Below are 19,622 nucleotides of genomic sequence, written 5' to 3' on the forward strand. Positions count from 1 at the left end.
CCAACTGATGTGAACACGTGCAAGTCGTATTGATGGGAATCTTTCCCAGCCCTACCTTTTTTTTCCCAAATAAGGTGAATGCGGTATAAGGGGACAGGTTGGCGGAGCACAAATACGCCATTAGGATGACGAATGAGAACTATCCCATGCATTGTAAAGAAGTGGGCCAGAGTGTTGGAGGTGATACAGGACAGCCACAAGGGTGAAGAAGTGACTGTCCCAAAGGAAACCCTTTGAATTTTCAAACTCAAGGCTACAATGTTCCCTGCACAAAATGAGAACCCAGATTGCGGGGTCTTAATATGTAATATTTGGGGGGTTTGGTGCATTTTAGTTAAATATATTGAGGAGGAACTCGTGTGGCTGCAATACATTGGGTACAGTTTTGTTTATAGAGAGCATAACTTAGTCCAATAAATGTGACCCTTTTTTTTTGGCACAGTGAAGAGCACCTTGGGATTTTTTTTCACTTTTTCCTCTTTCAAAACAAAATAAATGCCTGTGAGGCCATAGTGCACTCCAGTTGCTTTGTAAAAGGGGAAAGAGACTACAGTATTTCAGAGAGTAGGAGTTATATTTTTGTCAGGAGGGATGAGCCAATATTGTTAACAGTTTTGTTGTTTCACTCCTCCAACATGGTGGGGGCATCCTTGTAAACACTCTCTAAACATCCCATGTCTGTAAATATTTACAGAGGAGTTAGAGCAGATGATTAAAATTGCACTGTGTTACCAATGCATTATGATTACTTTGCCTTAAGGTTTTTTCAGCATTTTGCACGGCGGTAATACATAACCACGGCTGTCAAGTGTGTGTGCATGTGTGTGCCCTGCTATATAGGAAAGTCAAATTATTGTGGGTGGTTTTAGATGTGTTTGGACTTTAGATGTGTTTCCCACTTGAAAAAAATCTATCTATCTATAGATATATGAGTGTACAGATGCGTAGTTATGTATTGTCCTGGTGGGAAAGCTCAGTATTTCCTCGATCAGCAAAACACACGAAAGCCTCATATTTTGAACCACGAGGCATTGCTCCGTCTTCATTTTCTCCGGCATCAGGAGTGAAGGAGTTTTCCCTGGTGCTACAAGTCCATCACAGCACGCCGTTTCATTGTTCTGAACTACTTGACCCTGTTTGCGTCAGCTCATTGTACCTTTTCATCCCTCTTTAAAGCTTGTCAAATGTGCAGCGGTGAGACTGATCGCTCTGATGGATGAATTAATCTTGACAGCTTCAACATCAAAATGCCTCAGCCAGGCCAGCTCACCGGCTCCCTAAAGGAGAGCGTGTGTACGGCCAAGTACACATGGCGCACATGAAAGCCTAATGCTCATTAATTCATGTGAAGGAATTAACCAAAGCTAAGAAAACAGAGCTCATTAATTATTCAGACAAGCTTAATTGGTTAATTATGATGGCAGACACCCGTATCTGCTTTAATAACCTTTATGGTGCTTGAGTGTGTTATAATGACCGTATTTAGCAAGCTCCCGTTAATAAATCAGCATCGCCGCTTTTGTTTTTTCCCTTCCTTGATTGTGAAATAGTCCAATCAGCTTGACTTACATATTTAAATTGTATGAATGAAACACCTGCTTCTCCTTGAATTAGCTTCTGTGGTTGCATCTGTCTGTCTGCACCACATTACTGTGCTCTTTTAACACTTTGGTGCTCAAACTGTCCTAAATATACTTCATGATCCAACCTGCATGATGTACAGAATGCACTGAGAGCAATGATATATCTGAAATATAACGTGATGTACACATTTCCATCATGCATCGACAGCTAACATCTAATGCAACTAATTTATTATGACTGAGGCTGTGTGATGTTTTGTTACATTGGGATTTTGAACATCAGATACAGAATAAATTTGATCATCTCCTGGTTTTAAAGTTTACAATTCTCTGAACTTCAACTGTTGTAGCTTTTCTGTTGTTTGCCTGTTTGTTTTTTCCATCTTTTTTTATTCCATCTTTTCATATTCTAGGTCTTCCACAAAATCTTGTTTTTGATACTGTCCCATTCATTTTACACACATTAACCTAAGTAAATAATTAGTTTGGAAGCCCATATAGAAGGTGAGTTGCTAGTTTGATATGATGGTGTGTATACTTGTTATCCACTACTTACACAAATAAGCATGTTTTTAGTTATAAATCATTGTTGTGCTCACCAAATGTGCTTATTTAATAAAGTTTAGCATAAAGGGTGAAAACAACCAGCTTAAATTATTAAGAAATCCATTGCATCTAATACTGGTCTTGTTTGACGCATTCATGGAAGAGTGTCGGTTCCATTTACTTATGTGTGTAAGGGTTAAAGCGCGAGTAATCATCTCCACAATATCATCACACTATCCATATCGATGTATCCGCTAACAACATTGTTATATTTGATTTTGTCCATATTGCCCGGCTCTAATTATTGCTGGCAATAATTCAGTATCAGTGTTTGTTTGCAATAGAATCATAACATAATGAAATAATCATGAGTTGTCATGGTGGACAATTGTGTTGTTCGAATTAATAATGAAAGGACAGCTCTAATTAAAATTAGACAAAAACAAGACCCGAAACGTTTAGGTAATATATGACAATTACGTTGCTTTATTATGCAGCTCAGTGCGCCTCGTCTGCAGTGCAGCTCAATATATGAACATGATTATTGAACTTAATTATTTAACATGTTGCTGTGCCTTTTCAAAGATAGCAGTGGGTGTTAGAATCAAACTTATGGTTATCACAATAGTGAGAATCAGATATGCTTTATTGACCGAGGGGAAGTTGCAAGTTGCTCTAATTCTTGAGAGAAAAAAAAAATATATATATAAGCATCAGTGAAATTATGAGAAATAGAATGGGGAAATAAGAAATACTGTCGAGGGTTGTTATGTACCTGTATAGAAATGTAGCTTGGATGGGTGAGATCTGATGTGTCGGTTGGGTTTTGTCCTCTGATCGCTGAGGTTTAGACTCAAAACACATCTGGAGGCTTAGCAGAAAATTCAGAGAAAATAAAATAAAATGAAAAAAAAAAATCCCCCCTCCCTACAGTCAGAAAGAAGAGTTCAAACGACCACAAGCCGCTGGTTTGCTGGTCTCGAGAGACTTAGAGTTAGCCTCTCTGCCTCTTGACTCGATCTCTGCCACGGCTTCATTACCCATTGACTAGAGAGGATTTCTTTCCTCTGGTGGCCCACATATGATCAGCAGTACCTAGCAGTCAATGCTGTGTGTACTTCTGAGCGTGTGTGCGTGTATCTGTATATGTATGTGTCAGCTTTATTGTCCTCATCACTCATTAAAGCTCTCCTCTAAGGGATGCGGTGGCAATAAACTCAGAGGAGAGGCAGGAGAAAACATTGCTTCTCTCCCTCCGCCGACCACCATGACGGCAGAATCGATGGTCGCCGCCGCCCGGGTGACGACCACAGGGTCACTCATCGCATCAGGCGGCTGATAACGTGGGAGGATGCAATTGTGGCCACCTGAATGGGTTTTTAATTCAGGCTTTTTATTGGAAACAGTGGTATTGCCCTCCAGAAAGTACCGCTCAGTCTGTTTAGAGTGACCTTGGCACGCAGGGGGTCGAAGTTTCTTCATCGCATCTTTTCCAATTCCCACAGAGCGGCTCAGGATGTACAGTAATTGTTTGCCTCTAGTGCTATGAGCCGCATTCGCAGAATTAAAATTTGGCTGGCAGATCCACAGGGGTATTGAGCCGGAGTGGATGCGAGTGAACCCATCAACGCACGCACAGAAACAGTTGATGCATAAAATCTGTCCAAAAATGTGAACAATGGAGAGAGCATTAAGAAAACCGCCATGTAGAGAATTTGCGGCTTCGTCTTTGCAACACAAACACCTGTCAAATCATAGAAAAGCAAAGAAAAAAACTCTCGAATGCAAATTAGGGCCTCTCTGTGTTGTAGCTTGAGAACTGACCAAACGGTTATGTTTTACATTAAATATCCAAAAGACATTAGCAAAGCAAACAGCAAAGTTAATGCGGATGTGGTGCGAGCTCTTTGCCCAGTTTACAAATTAGTTTTAGGATTCAACAATAAGGCTGTGATGGTTACCCGACCTAGCAACCACGCTGGAATTATTTAAAGAAAAACTCAAGATGATCACCAGTGGAGCTGTGAAAAATAGAGAGAGCAGAAAGAAATCGACTCTGCATGTGGAGGATTTGCAGCTACGTCTTAAGTTTCTTATCAAACACCTGTCAACATATAGAAGCAGAACAAGAAGAGGAAGCCCTAATCTTTACTGCAAAATGCTCTGTGTTGCAGCTTGAGAACTGGAAGCAGCTCATTTGACTTGAACAGACAGTTGCATTTTTTTTTTCTTGCATTAACTAGTTAACAGGCAAATTCAGCAAAACAGCCATGATCCATGCCATGCAGGAACTTTTTCATGTGTTCGGTAAATCACATCTGAAATTAGGTTGATGGTCAAGCTGTTTCCAACTACAAGTTTCAAACATTTACAAGAACTGTAACAACATATGTAACGAATTTCATTGTGTAACCACAATGCCAATAAACGTCCTTATGTCCTAATGTCCTTAAACATTACCAACACACACAACCATATCTTCCTATGACATAAAAAGAAAAAAATAATGTCATGTTTATGCTTTCAACACATTATCTGATAAATATTCAGAAAATGACATCTAAAATAATGTTTGACAAAAATACCTTTAGGGGATATAGGGGCCCAAGCAACTCTCAAGCAACCAAAATTAAGGGATCATATAGTGATTTGGAAAATTTGGCCACCGAGGTGCACTGAGATGGGAGTGACGTCCATATATATATATATAAATATTCCACACGAATCAAAAATGTAAAATGCATCAGTTCCTTGCCAGACACTGGGCGTTTAGAACAGCGAATGTAAAAGCTTTCATGAACCAGATTTTGTTTTAATCTCTAGTGTGTTGTTGCATCAGTAAGTGATGGAGTTGAAAGCTGCAAAACAAACATGTAGGCTATTTATATGAATATGGCGAGGATTATCCTTTGAGGTAAAAACATTCATTAAAAAAGGGGGCTTCACAGTGAAATTTATATTTGCTCGTAAAAATCAATAACTTTAACAGACGGTGACAGAGCTGGAAAAAGAGAGATGTGAGGCAGGTAGGTAATGGAAAGACAGGGGACTGAGGAAGACGAATGTAAGGATAGATGCATGGATGGATGGATGGATGGACAGATGGATGGCAGGTAGCTCCAGCAACATTCCAGCAGCCAAGACTGGCCTCACTGTCCTGAGAGTGTGTTGCTGCTGCTCTCTTACCCAAAATCCCTCAATTTCATATTAGAGTTTTTGGTTGCACCACTCACCTTATAATTTTCTGCTTCTGCGATTAATAAAGTTGTCTGCATTCATAAACCGCAGAAATGATAACTGCCTGTGGAAAGCAAACATTTCTCCGGGGACTATTTTCCCTGACGGAGGGCCCATCTCCTCCATTCAATTTCAAGTGACCAAAACACAACAGTGCTGCTGCTTTTAGGGAAAATCATGTGAAGGACCTTACATTACAGTGATGGAATACAGGTGTGAGGAAAGTTTGAAGTCTCTGAGAGTTAATTTTCATATCATGGCGGAATGACTGGAAAGCAACAGCTGGATAAAAGTATGAAATATTATATGGGAGTTCTGAAATATGACTGCTTGCTTTGGAGAAATATTAGCACATGTAGCACAACATCAACAAAATGCACATACTTAAATATGTACAGATATGGTCCTTTAATGTTAGCATGCTACTCTTAGTGGCCATTAATGCTTCCATTCAAGTATCTTGCTTGTGCGGATGATAATACTGATACAATACATTGCAATTTATGGTGCATTAATCTGAAATTCAGGGCAGTGTTGTATACTTCACAGATGCACAGAGGTCAAACACCAACTGTAACTTTGAAGATACAGTTTATGTTGCCAAACACCGAGCCACTAAATCTGTTCTCAACTGATTACTGGTTCGACTTCCCAACCAGAAAGATAGACACTGATATTTAGTTGGGATTTTTTCCCACTTTTATAGTGTTTGGAGAAAGTCTTGGAAACACCCTTCCCACTTTTAAATGTCTGCTTTTAAAGATTCATAGTCAACCTGTTAAACGACGGTGTAACATTTTTAAAAGAGTGTTTCGTGTAATCAGTGTATTGTGTAATTTATGCACCAAATCATTACCTGCGATGCTGGCTTGTGCAACAGGCAGCAGTCAACAAACAGATGAGAAAAAGCAGGAAAAAAAAAAAAAACATGGCTCCAGCTCCTGCCATGGCAGGTCCAAATTTATGCTCGTGTTAAATGCCAAATGGAACGAGGATTCTTGGTTCGCTGAGATAAACATCAACTCGACTGTGTAATGAATACTTCACTATTGGATAGTGAGGATCAGTAATTATCCTGTGATGTGTAACTGGCATGCTGTTCCCAGTCATACGCATGTACCTGTGCTAAACCGGGAATCAGGCAAATGTCACTGTTGACAAAGTCCTGTGCTCATGGCTTCGTGTGCAGCAGATGCAGGTGCAAAACTGCCATAATAAATATATAATTGAGTGTTAAATCATCCACAGATAAAGCAGCTATCACTCTCTTTATAATATTTCCTATGTCTAATTCTTGGTCATAACCATTGCCTATACATTTCGAGACAGTAGTCTTAATTACCCAAGGTGATTAAGCACAGTGCAAGCCTTTCCAAATGCAGTCATTATGGCACATTCAGATTCAATCTACCACCAGGCAAAGGCTATTAGAGCCAGCATGGTTTCTGATTACTGATTATCTGCTTTGATGACTTCAAACCTCTTGCCTGCATGGCTTCTTTGCGCTACTTCACAAGGAAGCAAACAAGCTTTAATATTCATATCTTCATTGTTACAGCTCCCCTTTTTACCTGCTGGAGGAATATCTCCCGTGGACCTCCCGCTCGGCGATAATAGGCTGCACGGAGATGTGCAGTGTTGCTTATGGATGAGTGGAATGTGCATCTGTGCCCTGCCCGGTAGAGCGTCCCTAACACAGGAGCCATCCTATCACTGCATCTCAGCCCCAGTCCTGAGGAATACAACGATGGCCAGGTGTGAATAGACATTATCGGTGAGCACGAGCGGTTGACTGTGAAATAGAAAATGGGTGTCAGAAACGGCGGGAGGAATGCGGCGCGATGCCATATCGGACCCCTCAGGATTGACTGCTGCTATCCAGAAATAACGAATTCTGACCTTGTTATTTAGATAGCGGAGTGAAAAGAACATTGACAGAGCATGGGCAGTCAGTGCGGCAGAAAGGCATGGCCAGTCATGGACAAAAGCTGGACCGTGCACAGTGATAATAATGATAACTGTTTTTCCACGGTCCGGCGGGCGCGCAATTTAGATAAATCTCCGAAAGTAATTTTATCAAAATTGCTCATCTCAGGCGAGGCTTTGATTTTCACTTCACCGTTCTTATTTGATGAACCTAGAGTGAGTACATTATTCCATATTAAAAGATTACACAATTGTGATCTGTGTTAATTACGGTCTGATTTAATCAAGTATGAAGTAAGAGACCCGCTTTCATTTGGTTTGATAACCTTTCTGGGAGTGCAACGATCTTATCAGCCGTATCTCCTACATGATACTAAAAATAACTAACCCTTGAACGGCTTTGACATGCTACAAGTAATGGCTTGGTAATAAAGAAAGCACATGCAAATTCAAAATTACACTTATCCTCATCTGCATGTAAGCCATGTAACCAAGTATGAGAGGAAGAAGAGGAAAGAAGGGGCGGTGTTACTGTCAGTGTACACTGTTTTATAAGTCCAGGGTAGCAACCTACAGACTCCAGCTGTGATACTGCAGTCTAAGCATAAAAGTGACCTAACATTATTACCATTTCCTCCAGCTAGGACACCGTGTTATTGAAGAAAACTTACATAAGATACGGGTGCAAGTCAGAAAAGCTTGATGAATCCGATGGAAAAAAAATAAAGTGGGTGGTAATTATTTGGAAGGAAAAAAATAAAAGCGCACATCCTAATCTTATGTAATCTACACTGCACTGTTACACAGCAGTTCTCTTTATCCCTGGCTTAGCAGACCCACATCGTGTTGTCGGAATCACATGGAAACAGGGAACGGAGTGCACTGCTTAATCCCATTTTTTTGCATTTAATTACCCAGCACTTCAGAAAGCTCGCTGCACCCGGGCTTGCAGGACTGTTTGCAAAAACCGGGAAGTAGAATACCACTCCACAGTGCACTCTCCCCCGGGGAGAGGGGCTTGGCTGAGCAATTGTTCATATTCCTCACATGCGCGTCACATTAGCATATCTGGCTGCCTGCACAGACATTAAATGCAGGTGAAGCACAACCGGGGTATTATCACACTTTGTTTATAACACAAAGGGACCACGCGCATGCTCTTCCCCTCACTTCATTTCCCAAAGACTACAACATCAGGAAGCATGCTTTGCATTCTCTTGTTTTTAATTGCCTGCTAGCATTCTGGATTCTGACCCATAATCTCTGTTCTCAGCTGCTTGTAAGCCATTTTTCTTTTGTCCTGTCCTTTATTTAGATGTGCTGTTGTTCTCTTGTGTGTCAAAAGCATTTGTGGGGAAAAAAACTGTCTGCACAGTCAACACAGATGTTTATGTGACTGTCATCTTAATTTCAGTGCTGAGTCAATGCAGTCTTACAGGGTGAGTGGTGAGTAAACAGTCTTAATGCTGTTTTCCATTCAATGCAACCAGGAGTCAGTGGCCAAAAGTACATGTGCTGTTCCTCATCACAGATGCAGAAAAAGCGCCTGCCATAACTTTGTCCCCAAAAACAGCATTTGCATTCTGCGGAAATAAGATATACACATCCGCGGCAGTTGTTTCCATGGATATTTCTATCAGTGTAAAAGCTTGTGTGAGTGTGCTGAAAGTCACAATAGCAGCAAAATTACACCTGAAAAAAAAGGGGGGAAAAAATACAGAAATGTCCTGTATGTCAGCTCATCGGACAAAGGAGCAATTTGACAGTTGGAAAATTACCTCTTTGAACAACAAAGAGACTGCAGGAGGGGACTGAATTAGACGATTTTTCATCAGAAGTGTGGAGGATCTGTAGTTGTGTAATGGATAACAATTTCATAGCCGACAACAGCTCCGATTGCGATGCCAACAAAGTAAAGAACAGCACTCAACTTGAGGTTATTATTAATTCTGGAGAACATTTGAGAAATTAAATCAGCTTGGCACACGGCCTCCCTTGCCCATATTGCACATGTAAACACTGAAACCCATCTATGCCAAAGGAGGGGGGGGGGAGAAAATCCCTCCTTGGGCCTCATAGAAACCAACAGAGGCATCCACAATCTTATGAGCATGATTAGGCTATTTACAATTCACAGCAGTGGCAGTCGGAGTATACCAACAATTGAACCTGGGAACGTCTAATTAGCGGTGACACCTCTAAACACACGGGCTGTGTGATAGCATGCTGATTACCGCGCCGGGCGACACGGTGCAGCCGCGCTCCTCTCCGCCTGCCGCGTCCTCTCAGTTTGACACCTGATAATGCGGTGACTCATCCATTCATCGCGCCTCCTAACGTATGCAAACGCCGCGCCGTCTCCACTCCTCTCCTCGCCTCTTCAGACCGCTATTAGTCAGGTTTCAGTCAGGTTAATCCGCGATGAGTTTTGTTGTAAAGCTACAGGCTTGTAATAGGATCCGGAGGAGCATCTGGATTTGTACTTCCCTGTGAGCTGCTAACTTCTATGAAAGCCTCGAAATAGGGCCTTACCTCAGCAAATCATCTTAATGGATAATACTGGATAAAGTAATGTGTGAACGGATAACCACCTGGAAATAAAAAACGGATGACTTACAGCGTTTGATATTGTATTAAAGGAAAAAATCCACTCTCAGATCCTCTCACACCACTATATATCATCAAGTCGAGATGGGCGACGCATTGTGGGAGTTATTTTGTGATGAAGTGTTGTAATTTACTTTTTCGGCATACCCGCTTTCCTTCAAACTGCTTCGCGCACCTCAGTTAGAGATGTTCATCGTTTTTCTTGACGACGTGTGATGACCTCCGCCGTGCTGCATGCATGTAGGTTGAGGAGGCAATGATGACAGTGAAGGTAGGGGAGACTGGGGTAAGATGAGCCATTTTTCATATTTAGGATCACTACATCAAGGCAATAACTAATATATCTGCATATATTTCAGGATGTTGTGCATCTCTTCAAACAAACAGAATGAGTGTAAACATAACTGTTTCTATAATATAGCATGTCCAAAAAAAGTGGTCTCGTGGCACAACTTACCCCGTGTATGGGGTAAGTTGAGCATAGGGGCGGGGTAAGTTGAGCCGTATCCCTACTCACCCCACACCCTCCTCCCCACCTCCATCCCACCCCTCCCTCACCTTCTCCCTCCCTAAATAACAGTCACTTCTTCACATTCATGTGTATTTTTATTTATTAAACACAATCCAACAGGTACAATAAACAGCTGTTTTAACATGCCTTAAAGTGCGCTTGGGAAGAGAACATTAACAGCTGTGTTTCTGGAAAGAAAACACTAGAACACTAGTTTCTTGGTGTCCTTGCTGACAGTAAGGTCAGTTATGAACATATGAACGTAACACATTTGAACACTGAACCAAAATACACTTACCCCATACACTTAATAAGTAATTAATATTTATTTATTTATTTATTTATTTATACATTCATTCATTCATTCAATATTTCATATTTATTTAATATTTAAGACATTTAGGCTACAGCCAAAATACACTTATTAAGTGTATGGGGCTCCGGCTCAACTTACCCCTGGTCAAATGGCTCAACTTACCCCAGAGCTACCATTTTGACTTTTTTAGTCCCCACAGCTAAAATGGTGCACTTTTATGCTAGGTTTATGACCTCATGTTGTAGCTCATAGATACCACAACTGATGTATAAAACAAATTTAAAATGATCTGTTTTGATCTTGACACAATTCTCATGAAACTGATGATAGATTGAATTCACTTTCAAGAGTAAAAAAATGTTTTTTTGGAAATAAATGTCTAACCACTTTACCCATGTGGTTCTTACCCTCACAGACTCCATGAAATGATGTGTACCTCCTAAATATTTGGTCAAATGATCAATGTTTTTTACCGTTTCCTAGCAACAGGGGGTGGCTCAACTTACCCTTTGGCTCAACTTACCCCAGTCTCTCCTACATGTTGCTGTGACAGTGAAGAGAGAGAGAGAATGGCGCCGTGCCCCATTGTTCAAATTATAAAAAAAAAAAAGCCGTCGAAGAAGGCGTTGCACTGTATTTCACATTCACATCCTACTCGTGACAGATCCACAAAGATGCAAGCTGTGGCTGTGCTGCATGCCGCTCTATTGAAGGCGACTGTCAGCGGGAAAATTTGGTGACTCCGCCTCATCTGTGATGGAATTTCGCCCTGTTATGATTGTTCAACATCGCTGCAAAAACGGTGAACCGACAAAATAAGCTCTTCCTTCCTTCTTTCTCTCCCTCTTGCAGACCTGATATTCACTGTTAATGTTTTAGATCGCTGATGTCAAGCCCCACCGTAGCTCCGCTGGAGAAATCTTGCCCGACGTTACGTTACGTGATGAAATAAGAGCAACACGCCACCGGCCGACAGGATGGACTCGGAAAAGCAAGTTACATCACCAGAAGCTTCTTTTAAACCACATTCGAGTGTTTTGGGATGTCCTCCTTCTCCTTTAATAAGCCTGTTGTTATCATACACCCACTCAGCATCGCGCTCGGTGCTTGACAGTCTTCCTCTACGTGCATTCAAGAGGCCGTGTTGCTATGGATCCTTGCGTGGCTACGTGAAGGCCATCATAGTAAACACTGCTCACTGCCTGCTCCCCCATTCTTCTTCCTCTCTCTCTCTCTCACACACACAAACACACACACACACTATCCTCCACCTATCTTCCTCTCAACTGAATAACCTCATTGATCATAGGTGTCTCTCTCATTCAAGCCCAGCCGTAGCTTTCTCACCTGGCATCTGGCGGAGCGAAGCAACCTTTCCATCCTCCGGCCTTTGCGAACACCAACGTACGTTCAGCTTATCAATTAGGCTCAGGTAGATGTGTGGACGGAGCAGTGGGGGCCCGAAACATACCGCCGTTAACGATGTAATTATGCTTTAGATGGATAATGGCTTATTTACAAAACCCAGTCGGCGGTGGGGTCACGTTCATTCCAGATAAAGTAATTTGCTTTCATGGACCCTCAGAAAACTGCTTGTCCATGCAAATAGCAACATTCATTAATACGTGACTGCTCTCTGCCTGGCATAGAGAGGCTATTACCACCAGACACTGGGTGCCATTTCAAGACTGAAGAAAGTGAGATGGATAGCCCTTGCACTTTGTTCGAGCCACGGTTGATGTTATTAATTTGGATCCTTGTCTGTAGGAGTGGCGCACGTTGCCTTTCAAACACCCCGACGCCGCCACCTCCCTCAAAGTTGGTAATTGGCTGCGACATCAAGTGTTGACTTGTTCTCCTGTTGGACTGTGATGTTAAGATTGCGCAGCCAGCCCAGATTGGGGGATAGTTAGCGATGTGTGATGGAGCGCTGGGAGTGCAAGCACACACAGTCGGTGTCGCTGACATGAGCGGAGATGGCCCCGAACTCAATGACTCATTAATCATGGAGTGCACCGCGAGAGGGATGACAGGCAGCTAAGAGTGTACACACGCAGAATCAACGGCATAATGACACAGAGGCCACAGTGAAGCCTCGCCGCCGTGCGCGCTGCCTGATAACGAAGGAGCTGAAGTGCAAACAAGCTCACATGTACCTAATTTTTGTGCTTTTGCATTTGGCTGTTTTGGGCTCACGCTGGCCCGTGTACACATGAGATGAGGCTGGTAAACAAAAGCCTCACAGATCCACAAGTAGCGAGTTTTAGTTCCTGTAAACTCAGCTAAGCCCTAGATGTCATTTGCCATTCCTGCTTGCTTGATTAACACATGAAAATACTCATTATCACTCTGGTACACCCATAAAATCTTGTGTTTCAGGGTAGTTTCCTATTGTGTGCAGTTTCTCTTTCAGTTCTTTTTGGAAAAGGGCTGAGACCTGTGCTTGCAGGCGTGTAGAGAAAGCTCAAATGGCATTGTCCAGAGTCCAAAACAGTTTCAAATAAACATGCTGTGGTATGAACACAACTTAAAACACTGTCTTGAAAGTTAGAACTTTAACTTAAAAAACTTGAATACTTCAAAAAATGGCAATTTTACTTCCTTGATGTACTACATTTCCTGTTGAAACAGGATGTTGGGTTGGAATGTAATTTAGGAAGGCATCATTCAAAAGTGTAAACAGGTGGCATATTTTATAGGATGGGTGGAAGGGATTGTGGAAAAACTGTGAAGGTTTTATTGATTGAAATTATTATTCATGCATGCACTTCTTCACCAACAACAGTGCATTCAACCAATCCTTCTTCTAAGCTTGTGAAATTTGTGAAATTTTCAAGCTTACCATCGTAAACGTGAACTTGTACAACCTCTGAAGTCACAAATATGAGTGATAAACTTGGGCAAGCTGCATGGTTTGATTTACAAGCTGTGAAATATCATTTTGATGCATAGGGACAACGTGAGTACAATGAGCACAATGCAGGTCAGTGGTGAATTTTGCTCATAATATGTGCAAACAACTGTAACAGTAGCCAGTCCTATCAATACATCTTACGATATCATTGCTCCAGCATATGTATTATATTTGCCACCCAAATACAAAATGCAAGTCAGCTGCATGACATTTTTCCAGCAGGTTCCTGAGTGCAGCATGAAGATACACTGCCTTCCAGGATGGGAGTTAATTTCATGGGAAGTTCATCCACTAAATCTTTCCTGGAAAACCCTCTCACCAATAAATCAAAACAGCCGAGCTTGGGAGCAAGACTTTGCTGTGATGTGGGAGATGCGGGAACGGTCCTTGATACAACAGTTTGTCTCGTAGAAACTGCTCAGTAGCAGACCGGCGGACATGGAGGTAAAGCGAAGCGAAATGGTAATGCATTATAGCCTGGTATTTCCAGAGTGGTTGCACCAGCTCCGGCTGACAAGTGGCATATGTCTGCCGCTATTACTGCCCTTCCCCACTCCGGTATGAAAGTATTCCTCCACATGCTGCAGTCCGTGCCAGAATATAAGTCAGCACTCTCCAAGGACTGTGCAGGTGGGAAGCCAGACAGCTTTAGCTTTGCAGGAGAGGTGGTGGAGCAGACAGAGGGAGAGCGACAGAGAGAATGAGGGTCTGTGTGTTTGAAAGAGAGAGAGAGCGAGAAAAAAAAAAGTAGAGAGGGAGGAACTACTTAAAAGAAGATGAGAGAGACACTTACAGGGGGTGGTGGTGGTGGTGGGGCACGGATATCCACAGAGGAGGAACAGGAATGGATTGGGACAGAAGAGCAGAGAGGGGAAATAGAGCCTGCAAACCCTGAGAGGATACATGAAGCTAAGAGGGGTGGTCAGAGAAAAAAGCACAGGGAAAAAAAAAACAAAAAACAAAAAAACAAGAAGACAAATGTTGAATAATTTCATGTGAAAGAGAAGAAGCAGGGGTTACATACAGAGTGAACAATCTCGGGTTGTGAGAGAGAGAACAGGAGACAGTGTTTGGTCATTTAGTCTCATATTCAGTGTTAATTTTGTGTTTTTTAATGTTAAAATAAAAATCTGATAGTGAGATGAGATGTAATCCCACTGGTTTCCAATGCAGTTCCAGTTTCAGGATTTTTTCTTGGAATTTTTAATTTGAAAAGAAAGCAGAGTGGACATCAGTTGGATTATCTCATCCCACTGGCAGGCTTTTTCACTTGTGTCAAAACAAGATTTTAACACTGAATATGAGACTAGATGTAGGTTGTTATGCAGTGTATAGTCACTGAGGTTGAATGCTCACAGTAGCTGTTGTCTATCAATAGGTAACAGTAGCTGATGGATGACCAAGTGTGCTGTTTAACCTTGAAATATGGCCCGGTGTCCCTTTGGATTTTCCCTCTCCATTGTTTCCCTTGTCTTTGTTCAGTGGTGAAGCGGTGAATAATAATCAGACTCTGATCTTTGTACGCAACCTCCAGCACAGCAGCAATGGCATTGTCCTTATATTTACAGAATTTGAGCATCTCATCTAAGAGAATAATGTGAATATAGTATCAAAAAAAAAATTCTGGAAACAAGTTGATTGGGATTGGAAACAAGTGAGATTATCACATCCCAATAGGTGGCATATTTTTTCACTTGTCTGAAGAAAAACAAGGTTTTAACACTGAATATGAGATGAAGTGACTTGTTAAGATCGTGTGTTTTTTTTTTTTTTTTAAGTGTATGGGCGGAGGTGATAGAGAAGGAGGTGAGACAGAAAAATGGATGAGGATATGGGGGCGATGACAGCAGTAGGCTTTCACACCGACAGCTCGGGTGCAGATGTTACCGTGGACAAAGGTCCCAGTCACCCGTGATCACAAGCAGCTTGACTGTAGCTGCCAGGGCTCTCCATGGAGCGGTCAGGTGGGCAGGAGACAGATATAATAAGATGGGCTATTGTGTTTGGACGGGGACTGCAGCGAACCGGGGCACCGGAGGTCTAATGAAGCATCCTGTTCCCACCATCACACATGAATACGACGCATCACGGCTGCCCGACCGCCGCGCTCTCGTGTCCGACAGAAATTGAACAGCCTGTCGGAGATAATGGAGCATGCAAACCTCTGACCTCCGATATAAATACCATCGTGTAAAAATATAACACTGACTAATGCAAACAGTGTTTTCTTTTAGGTGTTCTTGTGTTGCACTTGTTTGTGTTTGGGGATGTGTGTGTGAGCAAATTTAGCTATGTGCACTGCAAACTGAAGCAGGGTGGAATCACTTACTGTAGTGATGGAGTGTTGGCTCCAAAACTGGGGTCTGGGGACCGCCAGGGGTCCTTCAGATGGTAACAAAGGTCAACAGCGACAATAATTTCACTACCTGGCATTCCCTGGAGAAATATGGGTATGTATAAGGGTGTTTTCATCATAATTGATAGTGAACCTAATCATCATTTGCTAATTACCTCCTGACTAAGAACAAAAATAAAAAAAAAAAATAAATAAATAAAAAAAAATCCTCTCAGATGGGATACTTTCACTCAGAGTTCACTTGATTGGGGCCCATGATCTATATTGTGCATGTTTGTCAAGAATTTTGGGAAATCCCAGGTCTCAAGCTAGAGGAAAAAAATATTTTTAAATGCAGTTACTTTTTTTTATTTTCCTTGGGAAGAAAATAATTACATTACAAAGTTATTATATGGCTGGAAATATGGTTTGTGCAGCCAAGAGTTTTGTTGATCAAAATGAGGAATGTGTATGCAAGATTATTGCTCTGTATGCCAGTTTGGCTGATAAAGCAGATCGAGATTGCAGATGCTGCAGGATATGAACTTTTTTTTCTACTTTTGTTGCACAAAAAAGGCCAAAAATGAGAATGAAACAGAATTTTAAAATCAGTGGCAACATTTAAAAAAGTAAGTAGTAACAGCAAACAGGATTTAATGAACATGTTAAGTTAGAAGTTGCCACTATAAACTAATATAAGTTCAGTCCCGAGTGCCCTGTCATTGCATACTGTCATCTCAGTATCCTTGGGGGAGACGCTGACGCCCTGCCTGCTCGCTCTTGTAAATCGCATTGGATAAGAGCATCAGCTACAATGTGTAAGTTATAGCTTTGATTTAAAGCTCTTTTCCCATGCTGTGCGCCGGCTGAAGCAAAATCCTGATTCAGGTAAAGAGAAAAAGAGCAAGTTGGCTGTCTTGCCCTTGTTCCAGGCTTATGATTACACTGAACATATCTTTCTTTTTCTTTTTTTTCTTTTTTTTTGGAAGAATTTTATCTTTTTTGCTTTTTCATGTATTATTCCCATCACGTCCCTCACTAACGCTTAGATCGATCCATGCAGACGTCACACACCCAGTCACAACACGCACATATTATACACATATACCATCCGATATGCACTTGCACACTCGCTCTCTCTCTTTCACACACATACACAGACATACATATACACAAACACGGGCACCTTCATTGATGGCAGTTTGCCCCGCCCCTACACTCAAGCCACGCCCCCTGATATGACTCATAAACTGTTTTTTATAGACATTTGTCATTGATCTCAGCAGAAAGTTTCTATTTGAGTGCTGTTAGTTAGCCCCAACCCCTTTTATGACTCGTAACCACTTATTTCAGGTATTTGTGGCCATCATAATTAGACTAAGAAGGGTTCATTTGTTATTGGTGAGAGTTAGCCCCGCCTCCTATGATTTAGCCACGCCCCCTACCATAGGTCATGAACCGGTTGACGTAGACACTTGTGGGAGGCGTCATTGGACGCAGAGGCACCTTTTTCATTGGTGTGGGTTGGCCGCGCCTTTTCGTTCTATTGGTCCATCGGTTCACTGGTTCACAAAAATCTGTTCCTTCATTGGTCCACAAACCTTGTGCCCAACTTTAACCACCAAACTCTTGTTTTCTCCTCATTTTCCTCGGGTATCAGTGCTGCAATAACAGAGGCATGATCAGGTATTGAATTTTCGGATATAAATATGCATCTGGCCTTGAAAAGGGTGTGAAAAGAATCTAAATACGTTTGTTGTTGGGTACAAGATCCTCCATATATCTATAAACGCCATTTGCGCTTATAAAACTTTCAATGTTAAATTTAAAGTGTAAATGTAAATGTAGTACTTTTATCATGCCTATCTCCTTTATCTAAGGCTAAAATAAAAACGAAAAACATCTAAAATTATTGTCCCTAAATCCACTGAATCCCAATTTTTTTGAATGTCATTGAATGTCATCATGTCCTGGTGGAATATAAACAGAGATAAATGTCTATTTTTCTCCATGTATGTAACCATGAACGACTGAAAATTATCTTTGTATTGCACCAACAGAGAAAAGGGAACATGTTTATGCAGCAATGTGGCTACTCCTCTGTTATTTGTTGAAAGAGTGAAAGTATAATCAGCAGCAAGACACAACTTGTAATTCAAAGGGATCACCTACAAAAATGATCTATCAATCTTTGAGGGAAAAAAAAAAAAGAAGAAAGTGTTCATCATCTGCTCTCCCTATTATAGAGACCCCGGTCGGCAACTGTGCCAGCCAAGGACCAAAGTTTCCTTCTAATTTACATTTTTTTTGTGTGTCTGATAACAGTTGGTGTCACTTTCATATCATGTCTCCTTTTGGAGGGAACCTGCATTCTCTTCGCTTTGGGGGATCTGGCGTGTCTTTTGATGAGGCTGGCAATAGGAAAGGGAAACATCCTGTATACGCTCCTGCCATACCTTTCATCATAGCCAGACCATTAAGATACTACAAGTCTCAAAGTGTGACCATGGGGCTGTTGCTATTTAAGTGCCTGGCTTGGAGTCACTGCTAGTATTTTCAATCTTCCTGCAATGAGGGCCCCGGGGTATTTGAGTACATTAGTGCTTCTGAGGGTAGCTCTAAGCCTTCGCCATGCCACTGTGTTTGAACTCGGCAGAAGTAAGATATTTCCCTCTGTAGTCATTATTGGATCCATTTTCTTTATAGATATGGTAATATTTCGGGAGTTCATTGCGCTATGATGACTTTAATGAGATAAGATGGTATGTAAGGGTCAGGTATTGTGCACTTACAGGTAAAGGGGTAACCGTCACGGCTATATATCATTAAAAGGCTCACAGTGCAAAAAAAAAAAAAAATCCTATATAGCATGCCATTTAGTCTCATATCCCCTGTTAAAATCGCATTTTTCTTAAAACAAGTGGCATGCCAATGGCATGAGATAATCACACTTTATTCTGATGATAATTAACTTGTTTCCTGGATTTTCTTGATACAAATGAGCTGATCTGCCCTATTCTGTCTCATTTCAAAGTATTAGTGCTTTAAAATAAAAAAAAAAAACAAATCAAACAGCACCGGATACAAGTGGGATTATCTCATGACACTGGTAGATTTTTTTCATTGTTCTAAGAAAAACAAGATTTTTAAAACTTTAAATGAGATTAAATTACAGAGATTTTTTTTTTTCGTGGTTTGCCTCTCAGAAATGTTTATATGACTAAAACTCCAATACACCAAAAAGTAAGAAGTTGGTTCAAAGGCAGTTTTCTTTCAGAGTATGTTAATTTAGTTTTGCATCACCATATATACTCAAAAAAAAAAAAAAAAAAAAAAAAAAAGGCTCTCAAGAAAAGAAATGATCTGCAGTAGTGAAATGCAAGTGGATACAGCATTATGCCGGCTGCCCATGCATCAGTGATTAGCCGCATCACGTTCGGTGATTTAAGCTTGGCATAAAATATAATGGAAGCCCGTTCACATCCGTCCATGGGGGAATAACTGCTTCCTGCAAATGACAGGAAAACATTCAAATATTCATTGACAGAGAAAAGGACGGCTCAAATTCAGCCTTAAACATGTTCTAATTTGCTCCTCAGCATCAGATAGCTGCTGAAACCCAGAGAGAGAGAGATGAGCGTCTTTAC

At 41.3% G+C, this 19,622-nt stretch overlaps 1 long non-coding RNA gene across 1 annotated transcript; it reads left to right on the forward strand.

The window, feature by feature from the left end:
• Window positions 1–5,586: 5,586 nt before the first annotated feature.
• On the forward strand, window positions 5,587–14,623 carry LOC115378544 (uncharacterized). Its single transcript, XR_003930134.1, has 3 exons — window positions 5,587–5,658; window positions 11,216–11,218; window positions 14,612–14,623. It is a non-coding gene; the product is annotated as an uncharacterized LOC115378544 (long non-coding RNA).
• Window positions 14,624–19,622: the final 4,999 nt, after the last annotated feature.

Source organism: Myripristis murdjan, chromosome 20 (genome assembly GCF_902150065.1).
Source record: "Myripristis murdjan chromosome 20, fMyrMur1.1, whole genome shotgun sequence".
Taxonomy (NCBI): domain Eukaryota; kingdom Metazoa; phylum Chordata; class Actinopteri; order Holocentriformes; family Holocentridae; genus Myripristis; species Myripristis murdjan.